This window comes from Pinus tabuliformis, chromosome Q, assembly GCF_031772625.1.
Source record: "Pinus tabuliformis cultivar Carrire ecotype Pingquan chromosome Q, CPIR1, whole genome shotgun sequence".
Taxonomy (NCBI): domain Eukaryota; kingdom Viridiplantae; phylum Streptophyta; class Pinopsida; order Pinales; family Pinaceae; genus Pinus; species Pinus tabuliformis.
In genome coordinates, this window is record NC_142296.1 from 646,651,989 (window position 1) to 646,674,243 (window position 22,255).

The window sequence follows — 22,255 nt, forward strand, 5'->3', positions numbered from 1 at the left end:
TAGATATGCAGAAGAATTTTAGCAAGCCACAGTTCCGCAACGCGCTCACAGTAACAGGATCATGGAGGGCAATCATGTCCTCCTCTTCATGCTCTCGTTCTCGCCACGTAAGAGTCATTCTGCTCCAATAAACTCTGCAAAACAAACAAGAGGAGGAGTAAGATCCCTGACTCAGTGAAGAAAATGGCAAAAATCTCATGAAAAATTATGCAACCAAGAAGTTTTCTGCGCCCAACGCAGGTAGAGAAGGGTCTACCTGCGTTGGGGAACAAACTGCCTTTGAAAATGAATGCCCCAACGCAGGTTTCGATATAGGGCACCTGCGCTGATGGCAGAGCGCCCTAGAGAAACCCCAGGGGCTCATGGGGGCAGGAAAACAGGCATGAAACTGAGAAATAAGACCATGAAAAGATAGAGCTAGGGTTTAGCTCCTACCTGGTGAAAACGACGCTGAAAATCGTCCACAGGATCTCCCGAAATCAGCTGGTGAAAAATCAAGAGGAAGAGGCACCTCCAAAGCTCCAACAAACCAAATGCACATGAAATGGTAAAATGAGAGGTAAAAACATCTTTTAAATGATTTTTACATAGTTCAAAGTAAAATATTAGTATTTTTACTTCATATCCGTTTCTAACAAAGTTTGTTGCAGCAATTGATGATACAGTACTATCTCTGAAAAGAAAAAACTAGTCATGGTGAAATATGAGTTTGACCTTATCAAACGAGCAGTTTTGGCAAAGTTCATGCTCGTTAAAAAATAAACGCAAGATCCGAGCAGTTTTAATGCGGAAATTCATGCTCGTTAAAAAATAAACGTAAGCTTGTGAGCAGGCTTCCCCCAGTGTTCAAGCTCATTCAGAAAAAATGAACCGGTAAATAACCATTTGAGACCGTAAATTCATCAGCCATAAAAGCCTTGGTCGTGTTTGTGCACCATTACCTCCACTTGTCATTTGGCCGATCATTCACATCCACTTGATTGTTTACCTATTTTTAGGAACAGCTGCGAAGAGTGATTTCACCTAGCCATCCTTGTAATACTGCCGTGATTGGAAAATTCCAACATGTACCTGGAATCTGCTACTATCCCTGTTTATCACTCGTTCCTCAAAAGACGAGTCTTCTTTGAGCTCTTTTCACTGACTCGTAAAAAATGAAAAGTTTGCCGAGTTTTGGCCTTCCAGCTCGTTAAATGGACCGGAAGAGCTATCCCTCCTCTAGATTTTAATCTTTTTGGACCTGAGGGATTATTGCACAAAAAGATCGAGCGCTTGTCTGGTTCGGCTCGATAAAGATATCAAACATTCATCCCTTTTGTATTGTTTTATACTTTTTCGGACTTAAGGGATTAGATGACGAAAAAGGACCCCTGGAGTCTACTTTATGTACACTTTTCAGACTCTCTAAAAATGAAAAGAACCGAGTTGTCTTTGTCGCTGGGCTCGTTAAAAATATTAGATAGCGACAAACTTGTCTTTAGACAAGAACGAGTTTCCCTATCGCTAGGCTCATTAAAAACATAGCGATGGGCTTGCCCGAAGGGAAGGTTATAGATCAAGCATATGTTATCCTCCTCAAGCTTGTTAAAAAATAAAGAGGTACTGGTCAGAGATGACTGGGGAAAAATTGGGAAGAACCTCAAAGCTTAATGGTAGCAAGTCGCTCTTGAACATGACACTTTTGCCTCCGTAAATATCGGGTTGGGTTATTATCATTCACCGGTCCCTTCACCATGGTCTCGCCATACCATCCATACATGGGGTAATGCTACCGATCCATCACATCAGTGTCGTTATATGTTCAAGAGATGTCATTCAGAAAGTGTCAACCGGGTCCCATCCACTACCGTACATCATCTTTCATCCTTCCATGACCGCCACCCTGAATCATATTTCATAGATCGTTTTCACCATCATCACTAGCTCCGTTCCGTGTCACTGATGTGGGATTCATTAAGGCCCTCCTTTGACGGATCACTTCTTGTCGACATCAGCTCACTATCCAAGAAGTTGATCTAGGAACACCCCCTCAGTACTTTGAAGCTTGCATGCCTCAATGGCAAGTTTCTCACTCCCGGCGATAGGTATACATTAATGACCTTCGACCAGGAGACTTTGCGTGGTGTTCGACGTCAGATCCTATATTCACACCACGTGAATTGTGCTGCAGTACCTTGAGGGTCATCATCATTATCGGTGATTCCTCTCGCGCTTGTTAACAGTTTACATTATTGACTGGTAATCAAGCGATGTCTTTCCATGTTCGACTTCAAGAAATTCTCACATGGATCGACTTGTACTAAAGTGAAGATCGGACAAGTTTGAAGACCCCGGATCTAGTTTCATCCATCCGGGCTACGATATATATTCAGGAGATAAAAACATAGACATGTGCAGCAGATGATCATCCTACTAAAAGGATGATAATTAAAAGCAGAGAATTATCCGTCTATTATCAGACGATCGTCTATTTATGTACAGCAAATGTATTTATAAAGTTGAGCATGGGAAATGCCCGCCTCAGCTAGATCATGAAAAGAAAAGATAATGTATTGTATTGTATTTTGTTACAGGTCACATCCCGACGATTGAATGAACTTCGGATCCTCCTAATAAAGCATTTCACCCGATAAACGACCTCATACTTTAGGGGGCAACTGTTATAGACATTTTTGTGCCTTACAGCATAGAGCATGAAATGTCAATAATCTAAGGGATCCAAAGTCCCTAAACATGTTGTTCTTACCCTTAGAGGAACAAGGTCAGCAAACCACAGCACTACAGATCAGTTCTCCACTGAAAAACACTCAAAAACAGGTCAATTTTGGATCAAAGCAGCTGCTCCACTAGGCATCTGCGCTGCATAGCAGGTACAAAAAAGGCTACCTGCTATGCATAGCAGGTAGAACAAAGGATACCTGCGCTGGGCGTACTTGGACATGTGGAGGAATCTTTTTCTCAAAGTTCCAGTGCCCAGGAAGCTTCTAAAAAGACACTTGATCATAAGATTCGCCTAATGATGAGTTAAGAGCTTCTAAAACTCCAAGGGGAAGACAGAAACTCCAAGTGAAGAACTGAAGAACAACTGGGGTTGAAGAGGACAACAAGTCACACATCAAGCTGGCTTATCTTCACTCCAAAACTCTATATAAGGATCTCATCCCATGGGATCTGCAGGGGAGGAATTCAGTGCAAAGAATCGTTGTTGGTTTGCAGTTGAGAGTATTGGGTGATTGCTTGAGGGAGGTGAATAAGAGATTTCTCTCCGTCGGGAAGGTGATGCTGGATTGGACCTCGCATGGTTGTATCACCGCCTGAACCTTACTTCCATATATTAATAAAGCATTTGAGGTTCTTCTATTCGCATGTGTTTCAATGATGAATTGTCTTACTTGCGTCTTTGATTTATGCTAATCCTTGAATCATTTATGCATGCATGCTTCTTGTAGTTTCCTTTTCTTGTCTTATTTGCAGGATCTCGTGTAGCTGGGCCCGTGAAAAGACTTGGAGCTGGGAGCAAGCGGCAAACAAAGGGGATAGGATCGACCATTTGCGCAAGACATCGGTAAGTGGATCTATCCTTTTTATCTCTTGCATGTCATAAAGAAGAAACTTTAGATAGCTTTGCTTTCAGCTGTTGCTAAGGAACTGTCACCCTTAGAGTGGGTTAGGGTCATTCCGAGTTGGATACTTTCCCCCACAACAAAAAGACTGATATATTGATCTGAATAGTAAATGAGAGTGACTCACCCTCTTCTTTCAGCCTCCCTCTTCACTTGCCTTGCATAGTGCCTCTAAACCAAATTTTCTGACCACTTCCCTTCTTGGATGGGCTGGTCTTCCTGGGAAGAACTATCTTCCTCCTTGCCTTCCTGCAGAACTTCTACTGAAATGGTCATAGAAGGTAGTTTGAACTCTTCTGCCTTGATCATTGATCCAAGGTGGCTCAAACAAATGTGAAGTACATCTGCTCCACAAAACTTTCATTTGTACCTGTTTGAAAAGCTATCAACAACAACTGTTAACAACAACAGAAACACAGACAACAAATGGATGGCATAAACTCCTCGTTCAACAAAAGAAACATATTTTCACATCTTGTGAACACCTCCATGTCTTACATCTGCATACAAATGATGAACTAGATAACAAGCCCACAAAACATGCCTTTAAAAAAATGACTCTTCAAGTCAAGCATATAGAAAAATACCATTAGGACTCTTTTTCAAAAGATGAAACACTTCATCATTATCTCCCTTTGGAGACCAAGTTAACTTCTCCCAAGTCAATCATGGCATCACATGCATGTCAAAGCAATCAAACCTGCAAGTTAATTACACATACATGTTCCAAAAAAGGAAATCATCAACATCCCTGTGTTCATGCATCTCATGCTCATGCATGCATTTCATCCTTCAACTTTCACTTAAGCACACTGTACTTTCGAAGCTGAAATGAAATATAATGTAGATGCATCAATAGACATGCAATCTTAATCGGATAAGAAATCTACCCGTTTATTAGCAATCCCTTTCAAAGGTACTACCTTTGTCTGCACATCAGCATCAACATGTGAATCATCCTGAGACACATCAGTCATGGAATATTCCTTTCCATTCCTGCCATCTTCTCTTTCCACTTTCTTCAGCTTTTGTGGAAGCATTGTTGGATTCAGAGTCCAACATTTTGCAACAAGATGTCCTTGCTTATGGCAGTAAGTGCACTGCATGTGCATCCTCTTGACAACATGATTTTCCTTGTCCAATGGACCTTTGGCTTCTTGCTTCCTTTCCTTCAAAAGTTTCCTGTATGTGGCCATTCTCTTCCAACATCTAGAAACATTATGGTTATCCAAACGACAAAAGGAACATGCAATTCTTTTCCCATACATATGTGGAAATTTATCATGCTTTGCATAATCAAAAGGAAAATGTTTAGAACCAAATTTATACCTGCCTCTTTCACCTTTATTGCCTTCATGAGGAGGTGAGGCAAATGAAGAAGTGGCTCCCTTTCGAAGACCATCAATCTCTTCAAGGACGTTAGAGTCTCCCCAACTCTCTGGTTCAAGTGTGTGCCTCTGAACACCTGCATCCTGCAATTGATGTTTCAAGCTATTGCATTCCTCCTGAATACAACCTTCACACTCTGTAATGCAACTCTTTCTTGGAGTTGTTTCAATGGCCTTCATGGCAGCCTTGGAACTTTCTCCATAAGCTTGTCCATAGCCAAGACCCAAATACTTAGGCCTTTCCCTTCACTTCTGCAAACTTAAACAATAGTCAATCTGCAAAACAAGCATACAATCAGCCTCTGACTGTTTGATTCCACATTCAAGAAACGAAGAGAGAGAAAAACAAGACAAATATGAAACATACAACCAAGCATTTGTTTCACATTCAAGAAATGAGGAGAGAGAAAAAACAAGAAAAATATGAAACATAAAACCAAGCATTCATCATTAACATTCTCGAATACTATGGTTCATAGGTAGTTGCTCATAGGCTTTAGCTGCTCAAGTTGGCCATTCCTTAATACTTATAGTGATCAACAAAGCTTCCATTTCTCACATAAGCCATTCTTGAATACCCATGTTTGATCCTCTAGGCTGGAAAATACAATAGTGAAGAAACACTTGGCACCAAATTCAAGTTTGATTTAGCCTTTGCATTTTCTGGATGAGTACATGATCCCACATACATTGTATATATTCTTGGATGTGACATGAGTGGACCTCAAATTTGGGATCTATTGTATCATTTTCGACACAGTTATTGGGATATTGTTTTCATGGTTGGGTAACAAAATGGTGGAGATTGAGTTGATATCCATTGGATATAGAGCCAAAAAATAGAGGGTTGTCTCGAACTATTGCCACTTGCAGAACCATAAATACCACAACATGTGTTTGAAGACAAAATCTAAAGAGAAAACTTTCAAACATTTATCTTTAATCCATTATAATAGAAAACTAATCTTTATAATAATAAAAATAATATATTTTAAAAGTATAGTTGAACTAGATATTAAATTGCTAGTTTGTGAGAAAAAAAAATTTAACTAAATTATTTAACTACTAAACATATATATAAAATATCTATACACATTACTAATTTATAAAAGAGATTTGATCCCTTTAGGGTGTTGGTATATCCGAAATTAAGATGGATCTAGGCTAGTATATATTATTTACCATAATTATTGTTAAAGTGTATAATGGCTATCTCATATTTGTATTTGCATTGATTAAATGATTATTATATGTAGTCATGTTTTATATTAATTATTTTAATGCATCATATATATGGTTTTGTATAGTAAATTTATTTTTATGTTAAATTTTAATAGTTAAATTTATATATTCTTTCTTGATATTAGTTATTTTTTATTAATTTTCATTTTATAAAATTTGTTATTTGAGTCAATGTTTCTAATTAACAAGTGTGGTTGATCAATATAAATAAGTGAAATAAATTATTAAATTGTGATTTTTTAAAATTTCTACTTGGTTAAATATTATATATAAATATCACTTGTGGTTATAACATACCAAACCATTCATTTTTAGTTGTTAAATATGATTATGTTAAAATAATTTAAAAAAAATGTTATCACCCATGGTTAGAACTTACCAAGCCATTCTTTTTTAGTCCCTAGATTTGTTTATGTTAAAATAACTTTTGAAAAAATGTTATGGCCAATAGTTTTGTTATATTCCATGGTTTTGTACTTTATATTCATTTAATTTGCTCGTTTTTGCACATGGTTTTGTTATATTCCATGGTTCTGTATTTAATATTTATTTAATTTATTAGTTTTTTCTCATCAATTTTCTTTCATAAATTAAAACAAGCCAGAGAGACCTGGAAGTCTTGAAAAGAAATGTCATAATCTAGGTATTTTATACTAGGCCCCTCTTAATATATTTCTAGTTGTTAGATTTTTGTGCCAAGAGACCTTTCCACTTGGGGAATATGTTATAATATTTGGCATTTTAACTCAGTCAAAATAAAACAAAATCAAATCAAATAAGCAAACTAAAAAAATAAAATTATCGAGTGCATAGTTTTTTCTTGCCCATGGTTTTTTCCCATGGTACTCCTAACCTATGATTTTTGTCCATGGTATTTTTCTGCAATGTAGCCTATTCAAAGGCTAATACCTAAAGCAACCTAGATCCATTTTAAGTGTGGATCAAGCGTTGAGAGGATCAAATCTCTTCACTTAAAGAGGTATGAAACTTTCCATATTTACCATAGTTGAAATTATGTTTCTATTATAGACAGATTAATCAATAGCTTGTTGCTCTTAAGCTTTATTATTGCAAATTACCTAACATAATCTCTCTTATCACCGATGAAAAAAGTATTTATGGGATAAAACTATTAATGGGATGGATAATAGATAATTATTAATTTTTATATATTAAATTAATGTCTTTGGTTGATGATATTTAATATTATAGATAGTCTAATAGTTGATAAGAGTTTCTATAGGATCGTTTTATCAAAATCCTTTTCCAGTCATTTGAGAGGTTATAAACCAGATCAATGGCAAAAGAAAAATATTGTGTCCCAAAGTTTATATAATATAATTAATTAACTAGAAAAATTAACTAAATTATTTAACTACTAATTTATAAAAATATATATAAAATATCTATATACATTACTAATTTATAAAAATATATATAAAAAAACCTTATACATTTAAATTTTTAATTTTATATAAAAATTTACATTTTAAGTATTAGATACAATCACTAAATCCACTTTTAGATAAAAGCAACACAAAAATAACAATTTTTTTTTGTAAAAACTTAACCATACACTGCTACACATCAATGAATACAATTAAAAAAATAACATAACTTTAACTAATATAATTCCTAAATAGTCAACGTTGTTAAAGATATATTAAGCACTATTGCAAGGTGTTGTTACTAGGGAGAACACCCAACCTATTTGCAACAACCCTGTTTCGTTAGCACCTAAACTATATATGGTTGACATCTAACCATAGACTATGAAAATGCCTTCAAAAACTATCCAGAAAACCAATGCTTTTTATGATTCACGTCGACGTCCAATTGGGAAGAGAATGTTTTCCATAAAAGATTTCTGATTAAGAACTGTCATGAAAAGGAAAGAGAGCAAGAAAATATTTTCGTGTTGCATTGAAATGATGGAGGGTAGGGAGTTACCCTAAGAAGTCTACGTTGTTGTTTTTTCGGTTGTTTTCCTGGTGTGGTATACTACCAAACTACTATTTTTGTAATTTCTGGTGTGGTATACTACCAAACTACTATAGGAGTTCAACATATATTTAATATAAATTTCATTGCCAATATAGTAATTGTGGGGCTAGTTCATTTGAAGCTAAATTCTTAAAAAGCAAAACCCAAATAACCTAATTTCAGGTGTAAAAGTTGGTAGATTGTTTGAAGCAATTGAAATCGAGGAAAGAATTAAAGGAGAGAAAGGGTACCTTTGCAAGTATTTTCTTGGGTTCTTGAAAGAAGACCAAGGCCAAGCCATTGAAGAGATCCTCCTTAATCTTATTTCTCAACGCATCCAAATTCAACCATGAAACAATAACTGCCAGTGAATTACTGCAACATTTCATGTGAAAATATAAAACAAATTTGCAAATCAATTCTAAGAATGGCCATCGATCTAGAAACCCTAAAAATTGATCCAACGACCTGTACCTGTTTCCATATAGCCACAGATCAGATTGTACTGTGCCCATGGTATTTCCTTTTTTTTCAACTACTCAACATACATTTCATGTGAAAATATAAAAAAAAATTGCAAAGAAATTCTAAGAATGGCCATCGATCTAGAAACCATAAAGATTGGTCCAACAACCTGTACCTGTTTCCATATAGCCACAAATCAGATTGTACTGTGCCCATGGTCTTTCCTTTTTTTTTCAACTACTCAACATTCATTCGAATACACTAAGGCGGGGAAGAAAACTTGTTCTGGTCTTTCCTTTTTTTCTCAACTACTCAATATTCATTTGAATACACTAAGGCGGGGAAGAAAACTTGTTCTGGTCTTTCCTTTTTTTCTCAACTACTCAATATTCATTTGAATACACTAAGGCGGGGAAGAAAACGCGACATAATGGTCTTTCCTCTTTTTTCAACTACTCAACATTCATTTGAATACACTAAGGCGGGGAAGAAAACGCGGAAAAATGGTCTTTCCTTTTTTTTCAACTACTCAACATTCATTCGAATACACTAAGGCGGGAAAGAAAACAAAACATGGCAGAAATTAAATTTTTAATTTGGATGATCGTTAAATTTTTTAATTATAATTATTTATTTTTTTATAAATTTCAAAAACATTATATTTTATGAATATATCAAAATGTATGGAATGTATATTTTCTTATCTTATTGTATACTCATTTCAAAAAATTATATTTTTTATTTTTCAAAATTACAAAATAATTATCCATGTTGTAAGTTGTAATTTCAAACAAATTCAAATTTGGATTTTATATAGTTAAACAAAAAAACTATAAATATTTTTTATTAATGTTTAATTATCTAATACTAATATTATATGTTTCCATGTTATTTAAATAAATGAGATTTGGTTTTATAATTATTATGTCAAACTTTAAAGCTAAAAAATAACTTTTAACAATGCAATCTTTTATAACCAATTTGGATGTAGTTCATTGTCATGGCAGTAAAAAATGAATCTCATGAGTCAATTTGGTTGTAGTTCATTGTGATGGTAGTAAAAAATGAATCTCATGAGCCTGGTCCCACCCACACATTGGTATAGTTCCACCCAAGGAACCATTGATCTTTCTCCATGAATCGGTAATATTGTACCAAGAAGCACCATAATGTATGGAATTTATATTTCCCACAATTGAAAAAACACCATAAATCCTTCTACATGAGCATTTTGCTTTTGTATTGTTGAACTAAACATGGCAAGACTTTCTTGTGGCAACAAGAATTTCTGAAACCCTTATCCCTTCTATCACAATATATCTTAGAATCTGTCATGTTGGAGTGTAGTATCCCTAGTAAGCATATAGGAGTGTAGGGGAACACAACCTCAAAGTCAATGGGAAGACAAGGGGAAAGGTTTGTGCATCTAAGAGGGATACCTCGATTACATAGATGTGGTTTTCTAAGCTTTTGCATTAATCAAATATATATTTGAGGGGGAATTCAGCCATAAAAAAATGTTTGATTGAATTTTCATACATAAGGGTTGATTCTACTTTTAATTTTGATACTTTGTGTTTACTCACTTTAATGTCATTACATATAACTAATAATTTTCAAGTCCTTGTGTCATTTGAGCTCATTTTATTTCAATCGTGAAGAGACTAAGCCTTGAACCCCAAATCCTCATAGCTAAGATTTACAAAGTATGCATTGCCTCATTTCCTCTCATTTTACTTCAATTAAATGGAGCAACTATGCCTTAGCCCCAAACCCACACAACTAAGCTTTGCACACTACAGAATCCTCTCTCTCCCTAGTATTGCACTTGTTTTATATATGCTTTTCTTAGAAGAGAAGAAATGTCTCACTAAATACCTTACATGTTAACTTATCATCTAATCCCATTACATTTTCCAAGCATTGAGGACATTAATAAAATTTCAAAATTCAATTTCACACTCATTTGATGTAATCACCATGTTCCGTCAATTTTAGGTAAACTCTACAAATAAATGTAAGTAATTATTTTGATTTTTTTCATTGATTCGAAATTAGCAAGTGAGAAAACTGCAAATGCATCTTTATTTTTAAAGGGCAATCATCCAAAAAAGCTCATCAAAGACTAAAGATAGGTTAAAACCTTTATGGAGTGAAAAATATTGTTCGTATCCTCCAGAATAACACTACTTTCAGAAGCTGGGTTCAGATTTTACCACAAATGCAAGAACCAAAGTGAGAAGCTTATTTTAAAGTTTTTATAACATGATATACTATAAATTTTTTTGAAGAAGCACAAAATACAAAAAAGTTTTGTATCTAGTATCATTCTAGATAGAGAAAAGTACTCGTCAGGCTATCTATGACATGAGTAAGAATTGCTACCCACCTACTTTCAAAATCATCATGGACATTATTAGGCTACCTATGATTAAATAAGAGTTATTCCCCACATTTCCAAACTATAATGTACATTTAAGCTATCATATTTTATCAACATCCTTTCTATGATGCAACACGTTACAAATTTCCATTATATTTATGCATTATATGAGTTGATGTACTTGTAAGGTGCATGGATTCCAAAATAATTGTCCAAATACCCATGTCTCCACTAAATTATTTGTTTAAGTAAGAGACACATTCTATTGTAGGAAGCATGCATCAATCAAACACTGCTCTACTCATAGTTTACAAGCCCAACCAATGTTTCATACATAAACACATTCAAGACTAATCCACAATAACAAAAAATGCTCAAAACAATATTCTTCATCAAACATCTACCAATGCATAAACAATGAGGAGACAAGAGACACATAGAATATGCGATCAACTAGGGCCAAAACCTCTCCAACATGAGAGGAAAACCCAAATGAGATTTTCTTCTTATATAGACTTCAATTGACAAATATCAAGACCATGGCCTAGACCCTTGACTTAATGACCTCTCCAAGACCAAGTCACAAGCCTCCTTGATTCCACTTCCTTATTTTTCCTTGAGTCAATGATAATCAGGCTCCTTCCTTCAATAACTCAATTATCCTTCAAATTCCAGTTCCATGGATCAGATCTGTAGTTCTTGGCCCTCTTGCATAAACCCTAGAATGTGTGGTTGACCGACCCTTTGAACCTTGATCTTCTTCGCTTGGATGGTATGAACTCTTATTATAATTCGGCGTGTAACCTTGCTTATCTTCTTCCTTGATTCGACTTCTTGGACAACAACAAGATCTTCGACCTTTTCTGTAGTAGATATTTCTTATTTCCTTTGCACGTGTGGATCTATTAGCCTTAAAATAGACCCATAAACAACACCAAAATATTCTCTCTTTGTTTCCTTCTCTTGGTTGGTTATCTTCGCACTTCTTATTACAAACTTAACCAAATTTGCTTGTCGACAAATGGAGGATGAGCTACCCTATATATAGTGTTTTGTCCATCAAACACATGTGCTAGGAAGTGTTAAGGAGTGTTAGGGGAACATAAGGGAGCAATAGGTGAAAATAATGCATGCAAATGAACGATTGACATTTTGTGACAGGAAGTGTTAGTGAGTTCCAAGTGTGCTATGGAGGGAGTGATAAGGTATGCTAGGAAGTGTTAAGGCATATTAGAAGCCAGGGAAACATGCCAAGATGTGTCAAGTGCTAGGGTGTGCCAATGCATGCCACAGAGTGTTATGGAGTGCTATGGAAACATAAGGGAGCACTAGTTTCAAATGCATGGAAATGAATGACTAAGAGTGTGTGACAAGAAGCATCAGCGAGTTCTAGGTGTGCTAAGGAGGGGACAACAAGATATGTTATGTGGTGCCAAGAAATGCTAGAGTGTTAGGGTGACATGACAGGGTATACCAATGTGTGTCAAGGTGTGCCAATGTGTGTCAATGTGTGCCAATGCATGTCAGGGAGTGCGACATAAACACAAAGGAAAACTAGTTAAAAATGCATGGAAATGAATGAATAAGAGTGTATGATAGGGAGTGCTAGTGAATTCCAAGTGTGCTTAGGATGGAGTGACAAAATTATATGCTAGGTAGTTCCAAGACATGTAAGAGTTCCATAACATGTCAAGGAGTGGTACGGTATGATAGGGAGTGCTAAAGTATGCCATGGCATGTAGGGAATGCCAACATGTGCCACATAGTGCCATGGGATTGTTAAACATGCCAGGTGCTATGCCATGTCAAGATGTAAACTATGTTGCTTAGTTGTTTTATGACCATGGTTAGACGTGAGCCTTGACTTGGTAACTTCTTAAGTGAGATGAGCTAAGATTGGGCATGAGTAGCCTAAGATGAGTTATAGGCCATTCTTAGGTGAACAAGGGATAGTATAGTTGAAGTAACTGTAACTTGGCCAAGATGTTGTAGTCGATGTAGGACTTGGTTGGTTCCCGAGTCTTAAAACCAATAAGGGTAGTTATGAGGGAATGATAGCTAAGGAGTGTCAAGGCATGCCAAGGAATGAAAAGGCATGATAACACATGTCAGAAAATGTCAATGCATGTCGAGGAGTGTTGGGGAGTGTGAGTGCATCACAAGGGAGAACTAGGTCAAAGTGCATGGAAACAAACGAATAAGAGTGTCTTCCAGGTGTCCCAAGGACGAATTTTATTAGGATAATTTCATAATAGGAATTGCAATAGGTAAGCCTACGATTATGATAAGGGGATGGAAAAAGAAATTTTAGACAAAGGGAAACTTTTGTCTAGGGACAACACTATTTTTTGAATGACTTGGTTGGGTTCCAAATTCACAAAAAAAGTAAGGCTATCTATGAGGGCATGACAACTAGGGAGTGCCAAGGTGTGCAAGGAATTCCAGGAAGTGATAACACATGCTAGAAAGTTCCAAGGCATGTTAGTCATTCCAAGACATGCCAAGTGCTAAGGCATGCCAAGAGGTGTCAAGTGCTAGGGTGTGGCGCCAATGCATGCTAGGGAGTGCCAGGGAAACACAAGGAAGGACTAGTTTCAGTTGGATGCAAATGAATGAATAACAGTGAGTGATAGGGAGTGTTAGCAAGTTCTAGGTGTGCTAAGGAGGCATTGACTAGGTATGTTAGGTAGTGTCAGGGAAACACAAGGAAGGACTAGTTTCAATTGCATGGAAATGAATGAATAATAGTATATGATAGGGAGTGTTAGCAAGTTCTGGGTGTTCTAAGGAGGCATCTCTAGACAACTTTTGGTAGGGTTTGGAGAAAAGTTTGTGTTTTGGTGCAGACTTGCAATTTTTTGGTAATTTTTTGTCTAGCAGCACAACGAGATCACACTTTGCTTCTTCCTCAGGGCTCCAAATGATGTAAAATCAGCATTTTTGGAAATCGTATGACCCCATCTCAAACCCCATTTTCCCACTTTCCTGGTCTGGGGCTCAGGTTTTGAGAAATTTGCAAAAAAGAGGCCAAAAATCAGCTTTCTTCCCTCTCTTTCCATTTCGTTGCGCACCTGGAGACACCTTGGGAGAATGGCCATATCTCAGCCAAAAATTGGTCATTTTGAGTGAAAAAATACTCTAAAGACATCTACACTCTCACATATTCCCAGAAGAGGCTTCCGACCTAGATTTGGACTTCAGAAAGGCACTGAAAAATGGACTCCAACAACTCGCTATACACCTGGAAATTTATGAGATTTTTGTAAAATTTTCACTGTGTAATTTTTTGTAATTCCTAGTTTGACTCTAGTAAAAGTCAAAATGGTGAAGTAGATGGGTGGTTGGTATTTATAAGTTGTTTTGATGTAAATTTTACCTCATTTATGAGAGAGGTTGGAGTCAAAGTTAATTGTAGAAGTCGTTTTTAACTTCCCTAGACATTAGGGTTTGGTTAGAACACCTCATGGAACAGTTCCTAGAGTCATTGATTCAAACCCTAAGAGTGGGGAGATTTTGTTTTGGTCTTTATGTATCAGTTTCTCAGTGATAGAATAGGTTGGATTTCAGAGGAGAGAACTATTGTAGCTTGTACTTGGACATTTTCTAGAAATCAAAGGACACAATTTGCAACTATTATCTAGGAATTCATGTGCAGTAATTTTGTGATGTTATTTTTTCTCTGTTATGGCTTTATATGAAAGATATTAATCTTCTCTTTCCTTTCATCAATTATTCAATGGTTTTCCTTACATTTTATAAACAAAATTCTTTGCATAAAGCTCTATTTTGATGGAAAATTCATTATGTGTTACTTTATTTCTTACTTAATGAGTTCATGTTTCATGCTCATTAATACCTTTTGCTTTTTCTAAACACTACACTACACCAAAAAACCCTAAGATCCATCACAAAAGTAATGCTACTTGCTTTTTATTCTTTTTTGAAACCCTTTTATCCTCTGACCTAGATACTTGGTTTTTCTCCCTTATCTAGCAACAAAAACCTAAATTTTCGAAAACCCGCTTGAACCTAGCTATCTAGCCTAAAATCCTTTACATTCCAGTCATCTCTTTGTTGTGATTTCATAGAGAGAGCCCTGTCTGGTTTGGTAGGACTATCTCCCAAATTAAAAGTTTGGTCTGTGATTACCTTCGTTGATCTCCTCATCAGCCTCGGACATTGTGGAGGATAACAGAGGGCATGAAAACTAGGGAGTGCCAAGGTGTTCTAGTGAATGTAATGTTCCCAAGTCATGGAAAAATGTAATGCTAGTTGTAAGGTCATGACTACCAAGGTGTGTTAGGGAATTCTAGGGCATGCTAACATGTGCTAGATAGTACGAAGACATGTCAAACAAGATAAGACGTGCCAAGTGCGAAGGCATGCCAAGATGTACAAGGGTGTGACAATGCATGCCAAGGACTGTCAAGGGAAAAAAAGGGAGGAACAAGTTAAACTACAAGTAAATGAGCACATAATAGGGTTAATAAGTCATCAATTTACCTTTTCCATGAGGGCCATGCTAGGAAAACCAACACTAGGTGCCAATAGGTGCCAAGTGCCAAGTGCTAATGCATTCTAAGTGCCAAATCTTCCTCCGTTTCTTCTCAACTAGTTTCCAATAACTGATCTCAAATAACTTTAATATTAAACCATGCCAAATCATACCAAGTCATCTCAATGCATGCCAAACATGCTAATACTTGCCAAGTGCCAATGTGTGTTAGGGAGTGTGATGCATGCTATGAAGTGGAAGATCATATCGAAGAGTGCTAAGGTGTGCTAGAGAGTGCCAATGCATGCTGAGTGTAAGGGAGTACTGGGACAACACAAGGGAGCACTAGGTCAAAATGCATGGGAGTGAATGAATATAAGGCTGCATCGGGGAGTGTTAATGAGTGCTAGCAGTCATGCCAAGGAGGGAGTGACAAGGTATGCTAAGCACGAGTAAGGCACACCAGGTAATATCATGGAATGTCAGGAAGTGCTAGAGTGTGCTAGGTATATTCGAGGTGTGCTAGCATGTTCCAAATAGTGCCAAGGCATTCCAGGTGCTAAGACATGCTAGGATGTGAATGGTGCCATAGTGCCAATATGCATTAAGGAATTTCAAGGAAAAAAAAGGAATAAACAAGCTAAAATGCAAGGAAATGAACACATAAGAGGGTTAATAAGTCGAGAATTTATCTTTTTTCAAAAGGGGCATGACAGGCACACTTATAATATGTTCCAATACATGCCAAGTGCCAATGTGTGCCAATTTCTAATGTTTTTCAATGCAATATTTTGCCAAGGTGTTCCAGAGCATGCCAACACATGATAGGGGAGTGTTATGCTATACTAGGGCATGCCAACATGTGCTTGGGAATCCTACTCATGGCAAGATGTTCTAGGTACAAAGATGTTCCAAGACATGTGAGGTGCCAATGAATGTTAGCGTACTGTTCGAAAGCATGTTAAGGTGTGCCATGAGTGTTGAGGAGTGCTAGGTCTCTCTCATTAATAGAATTGATAGAGCTTGATTATGTATTAAATAATATAGTTCCTACACACACTAGTGGAACTTTATTTAAATGAAATTTGCTAGATAATAAACCTAATAGAGATGAATCATGTGTTGACTCATAGGAAAACTATATTCTTATGACTTGAGGGAAATGATACACACTAATTAATTCTTAACAAATTAACTCTCTATTATAACCACTATGACCTAGGACACATAATAAAAAATACTCCACAACAATGGTCTTAAATTGTTATCTTTTGACAAAAAATATAGTAACAAGTACATAGCTTCATCAAAAACTCATTGGAATGATCAATGATGATGAACATTTTTTGACCGTCACCAAAAGTAACCAAAAAGAGCATTGGTGAGGGTCAATAAAATATCGTCACTAGAAGTGTCACCAAAAAGAGAATTAGTGATGGGCCTTTAATGACCCTCACCAAAAGTGTCACCAAAGAGAAAATTAGTGAAGGGCCTTTAATGACTGTCAACAAAAGTGTCATTGAAAATGGATTTGGTGACAAACCTTAAAGGACCATCACTATATACACTTACAACAATGATTTTTTAAAGACCGTCACCATATGCGACATTGGTGACGGACCTTAAAGGTCTGTCACAGGCATGAAGCGTCATAAAAAACTCATTGGAATGATCAATGATGACGAACATTTATTGACCGTCACCAAAAGTAACCAAAAAGATCATTAGTGATGGTCAATAAAATATCATCACTAGAAGTGTCACCCAAGAGATAATTAGTGATGGTAATTTAACAACCCTCACCAAAAGTGTCACCAAATAGAGAGTTAGTGATGATCCTTTAACAACCCTCACCAAAAGTGTCATTAAAAATGGCTTTGGTGACAAACCTTAAAGGACCATCACTATATACACTTACAACAACGCTTTTTTAAAGACTGTCACCATATGTCACATTGGTGACGGACCTTAAAGGTCCGTCACAGACATGACCCTCACCAATGACCTTTTTTCTTGTAGTGAAGGAAAAGGTTAGAGACTTGGTGGTTAAGAGGGAGAATGAATTACTGCTCAACATAAAGCCTTAGAAGAAGCCTCAGCAAGTTGTGGAGCAGGCACAATTGGAGAAGTAGAGAGGAGGTCAAGTGGATACATCCACTCAAGCAAAGACCTCCAGTAGGGGGGAATTTCAAGCAAAGTGGGAAGAGGGAGCACATGCAGCCATACCTCCAGGAGGATAAAAATTAGTCAGATATTGAGGAGTGAAGAGTAGTGTTGACAGTAAAGTAGGATGCTCAGTAGAAGAGTTAGCAGCAGCACATTTTTCCTAGTAGACACAATTGATCCAGTTTGTTTTTTTGGATGATTTTCAGTTGTAGATGTTGCAGTAGCAACAACGATAGTGAGAAGTGTTGCATGAAATACAATCTAAAGGTGTTGGATCAGGGTAGATGTGAATCCATTTCTTGTTGAGGAGTGTTGAAAACGAAAACAAGAAATGTTGAAAATGCAACAAGAAAATCCTAATTTAATTTTGTCCTTGAATTAAATTAGGAATAAAATTGTAATTCCACATCACAAGACAACTTGTACGAGTTATCTAAGTTAATTTGACTTAGTTGGCTCAGTTAATTTGAGTTGAGGGTATAACTTGAGTCATGTAGAGTGGCTCCTACTTTATAGGAGCCCTGGTTGAGTTTATTTTGTGTTGTAATTAATTAATTCAGTTAAACATAGTTAAGATCAGTTAAACTCCAACTGTTGGAGGAACTAGTAGGAGGTCAGATAGTGGGGTGTTGCTTCATGTGTTCAACTAGTTAACTCATGATTCACTCATAAATAACTCATGCATGTAAAATCTGAGAGTTACCCAGTTGATATTGGAGTTCAAGGGCAGTGTGCTATCAGTTGTATAATTATCTGAATTGTATAGATGGTGCATGCGGTCAGAGGAAGAGCCTAAAGGAATTGCGAAATCCAATGGAGGAAAATTCATATTAAATAGGGGCCTAATTCCTCATTGAATAGCGCAAGGAAGTAGGAGCCTGGAAGGCTAGGAAATTGGCTAAGTGTTGTCCAAAGTCAATCTAGGAAGCTGTGAGATAGATAGAGATAGTGCAAAGGTTTCTCGGGCTTGAGAAAAGCATCGTAATATTCTCATATTTTCTTACTAATGCAATATACAGATAGGAGGGGTTTTTAGTTGTGGTTGTCCCCAGGAAATCATTATGTAATGTGTTGATTGAATTATTTCTCATGTGTGCTTTGTGATTTCACAATCGTTTAACTGTTTTCACTCATGAGTAGAGTAGATTCAAGTATATTGTTCTAGTAAATTACAATTAGCAATTTGAATCTACAAGGAATTTCTACATTAATTAGTTAAACTCAAAATAAATTGGTCTCATATTAGACAATGTTGACATAAAAATCCATTAATGGTGGAATTGTACATTATGCAACGATTATCTTCCATTCGTCGGAAATTAGACAACACATTTTCATACTGGATATAGTGTCGGATATCCAATGGTAAAATAACTCTTGTCGGATATTTGATGATATGAGGTATTATAGGAAAAAGTCTAATAATCGAAAGGAAAATAAATTTGGTCAAATATTTGACTATTAAAGAAATCCCATCGGATATTTGACGAGCATCAGGATTTTAGGAGAAAAGAAAAACAAAAAATACATTTTTTTTGTAAACTTGGCAAATCTCTATTTTTTTCTATTTTCAAAAGAGCTTTTCATAACCATTTACTGCTGCAGGTGGTTTCCCTACCCAAAGAAAACCAAGTATCCACCTGTCAGCTTTAAATCCTGTCCAAAATTTAAATAAGTTCATGGCTATCCATCTAGCAGCATTGTATTGTTTGTCTATTCTACTGACTCTACTTGTCAAAATAAAAATAAGCTTACTGATACTGTTCATAGTCAAAACCATTTTGAATTCAACTAGTTACTAAGTCATTCCTCATCAGAGGAATTTACTGGTGCTGGTTCCTTTGCACTGGATCCTGGCATCTCGCTTCGCTGCTCAATTCTCCATTTCAGATCAGTCAGTGTCTGTTCAATTCTACCCAGTGCTAGGTTGTTTCTGTATGTTTGGATTTGGACGGCCGCTATCTCCCGTAATAGTTTTGCCTGGACTGGGTCCTGTTCTTTGTTCTTCTTCTATGCCTCTATCTCTGCTCCCGCTGCATGCTCATGCTCTTGGTGTAGGGTCATGGCCTGAGCCACCACGTTCTTCATAATCCAGTATTGTTGTATGGTTTGTTTGAACAGTGATTGCCTCCCTCGAGTGGTTCCTGGGTCTGTCACCATGCTTTCCCATTCATTCATGGGGATATCTTGGTATTTGAGGCTGGCTCTTAAATCTCTCTCCCAGCTCACAATCTGATCTCTGACTTCCAGTGGATTTCCTTACATGTAGGTGTCGATGATTTTCTTCATTTGTTCCCCATCAGGTTTCCTACCTCTTCTTCTTTGTTGTCTGCTTGTTCCGTCCTCCTTCTTTGTTCCTCTGTTTCTTCTTTTAGGGGCCATTTTGCTCCCTGTTTGTGTGTTGCTGCCTTGCGTCTAGTGAGTTTGATCTTGGTCAGAGTTCTTCCTCTGGTGTATTGTGTTACCTATCACAAAATCGATGCATTCATCAGCTTTGTGGTTTAGACAGAGTTCAGTTCCCCAATTGCTCTTTTTCTTTCCTTTGCTTGTACCTTCTAGCTTTTGATTTCCAGCCAAGGTTAGTGTATCATCTACCTTCTTCTTTCCAGGCAGATTGGGTTTTGTGACTATTAGATTATTTTTCAGGGTCAGGTTTCTCTTTGGTATTCTTCCCTTAACCCCCCCTTTATAGCTTTCTCGGCCCTTACAAACCTTTCTCCTCAGTCCCGAGTTTACCTCCTCAAAAGGGTTCAAGTTAAATTTATTTTCCCTCCTTCCCCGGGGCTTCTCTGGCAGAATTACAGGGTTCCTGGTGTAGCTCCTCTCTTCCCCCTTGGGGCACCTTAAATCTGGCATTCCTCTAGTCCTTAGGCTTATCCCTTCCCAGGTTTCTTCCCTAATCACTACTAACACAATCCCCTCCATTCCTACGAGCTTGGCCCAGATAGAAAGACTTCGGGGAGTACTGGAGGATGGATTTGCAGGATGGCTCTCTCCCTTTTTGGGTGTTAGCTCATGCCTTCTGTTTCTTCTGGGTAGGAATTGCCTCTTATTTGAAGGATTGATGTCTATAGCTAAGGGAATTCTGGAGGATTTTCCTTTGAGCTTGGCTATCTTAAACCCGGGGCTAAGATGAATATCTATCTTCCTGCTATAGAGACTCATGAAGCTTTCGGAATTTGGGGTTAAAATGGTTACATACCTGCTTACTGCATGGTTCCTTCTTCCTGTTGTTGTCTTCGTCTTCCCTCTGCAACCACCTCTCTTTTTGCTACCTTTCCTCATCTTTGTTTGCATGCAGAGATATGTTTGCGAGGTTACGATGGTTTTAGTCTCTTTCTTCCTCTGACCCTTGACTCTTACCAGCATCTATTTGTCGTGGCTACCGGCACGGATCCCTTCGAGCATGTCTCGGGATCTTGCCCTCCTGTCCTTCCTCCCGAGGTCCTTCATTAATTACCACCTTCTCCCGGCTGCTCTTGTCGTGTCACTTCTAACCTCATGCTACCACTTTGTGTCCTTCCTCTGCCCGCCTCAATGACCTCTGTCCTGCCCTCTTCTCTATCCATTTGGTTCATACTCCTGGGTTGTGTACCTTCCCTGCCCTACTCTTTCAGCTTCCCGTTCGCTTGTCTTCTCACTTCATTCTCTTCGGCTGTCCTATCCTCCAGCTGTCCTCTTCCTTCTTCTCGATCTCTCTCCCATGATCTTTCTAGATTTCCTCTCCTATTCGTGTTTCCTTCCTTATCCTTTTCTAGTAGATGTCTCAGGTCTGCCATTTCCTCCTTCTGTCTTAGCTCGACCTCACTTTCATATAGCTGCTTTCCCCCATTTCTACATCCCTAGTTCGCCAGGTTGTCTGCTGGTTCATTATCCTTCCTTCTCACATGGGTGGGGAGGATGTATGCTACCTTACACAGTAATTCACTTATTTCCTCCACTAACCAGGCCGTTCTCCAGCTTCGGCTCATTTTTTCCGCTAGAGTGCCATTTTGTAGTTGTTTCACGATGTCTATCACTAGTTTCACATCTCCTTCTACCTGCAGCTTTTGGTACTTCTCCCTTATGGCGATCTCTAATCCTCTTCTCAGTGCATGTAGCTCCGCTTCATTGTTGGTTGCATTGCCGTAGTCCATTGCATAAATTCTGAGTGTCCTTCTTCTGCTGTCTCTAAAGACTCCTCCTATCCCTGCCTCTCCTGGGTTACCCTTCACTGCCCCGTCAAAATTCAACTTGATGAATCCCTGTTGGGGATTCCTATAATAGTTGCTCTCTTCCACCTCATTATTATGGTTTTTCCCTACTGTAACTTTCATCATACTTGAATTTAGTTGCAAGCGCGCTATTATTCTTCCTTTGTCTGGTCAACTTTCCAATCTTCCTCGTACCATTTCTCTGTGAGGATGGTTTCCCTTATATTCTGAGTGATTTGGTTCCATATCTCGTCCTTTGCTCTACCATCTTCCTTGAAAGTTAGGTGGTTTCTCTCTTTCCATATGTTCTAGAGAAC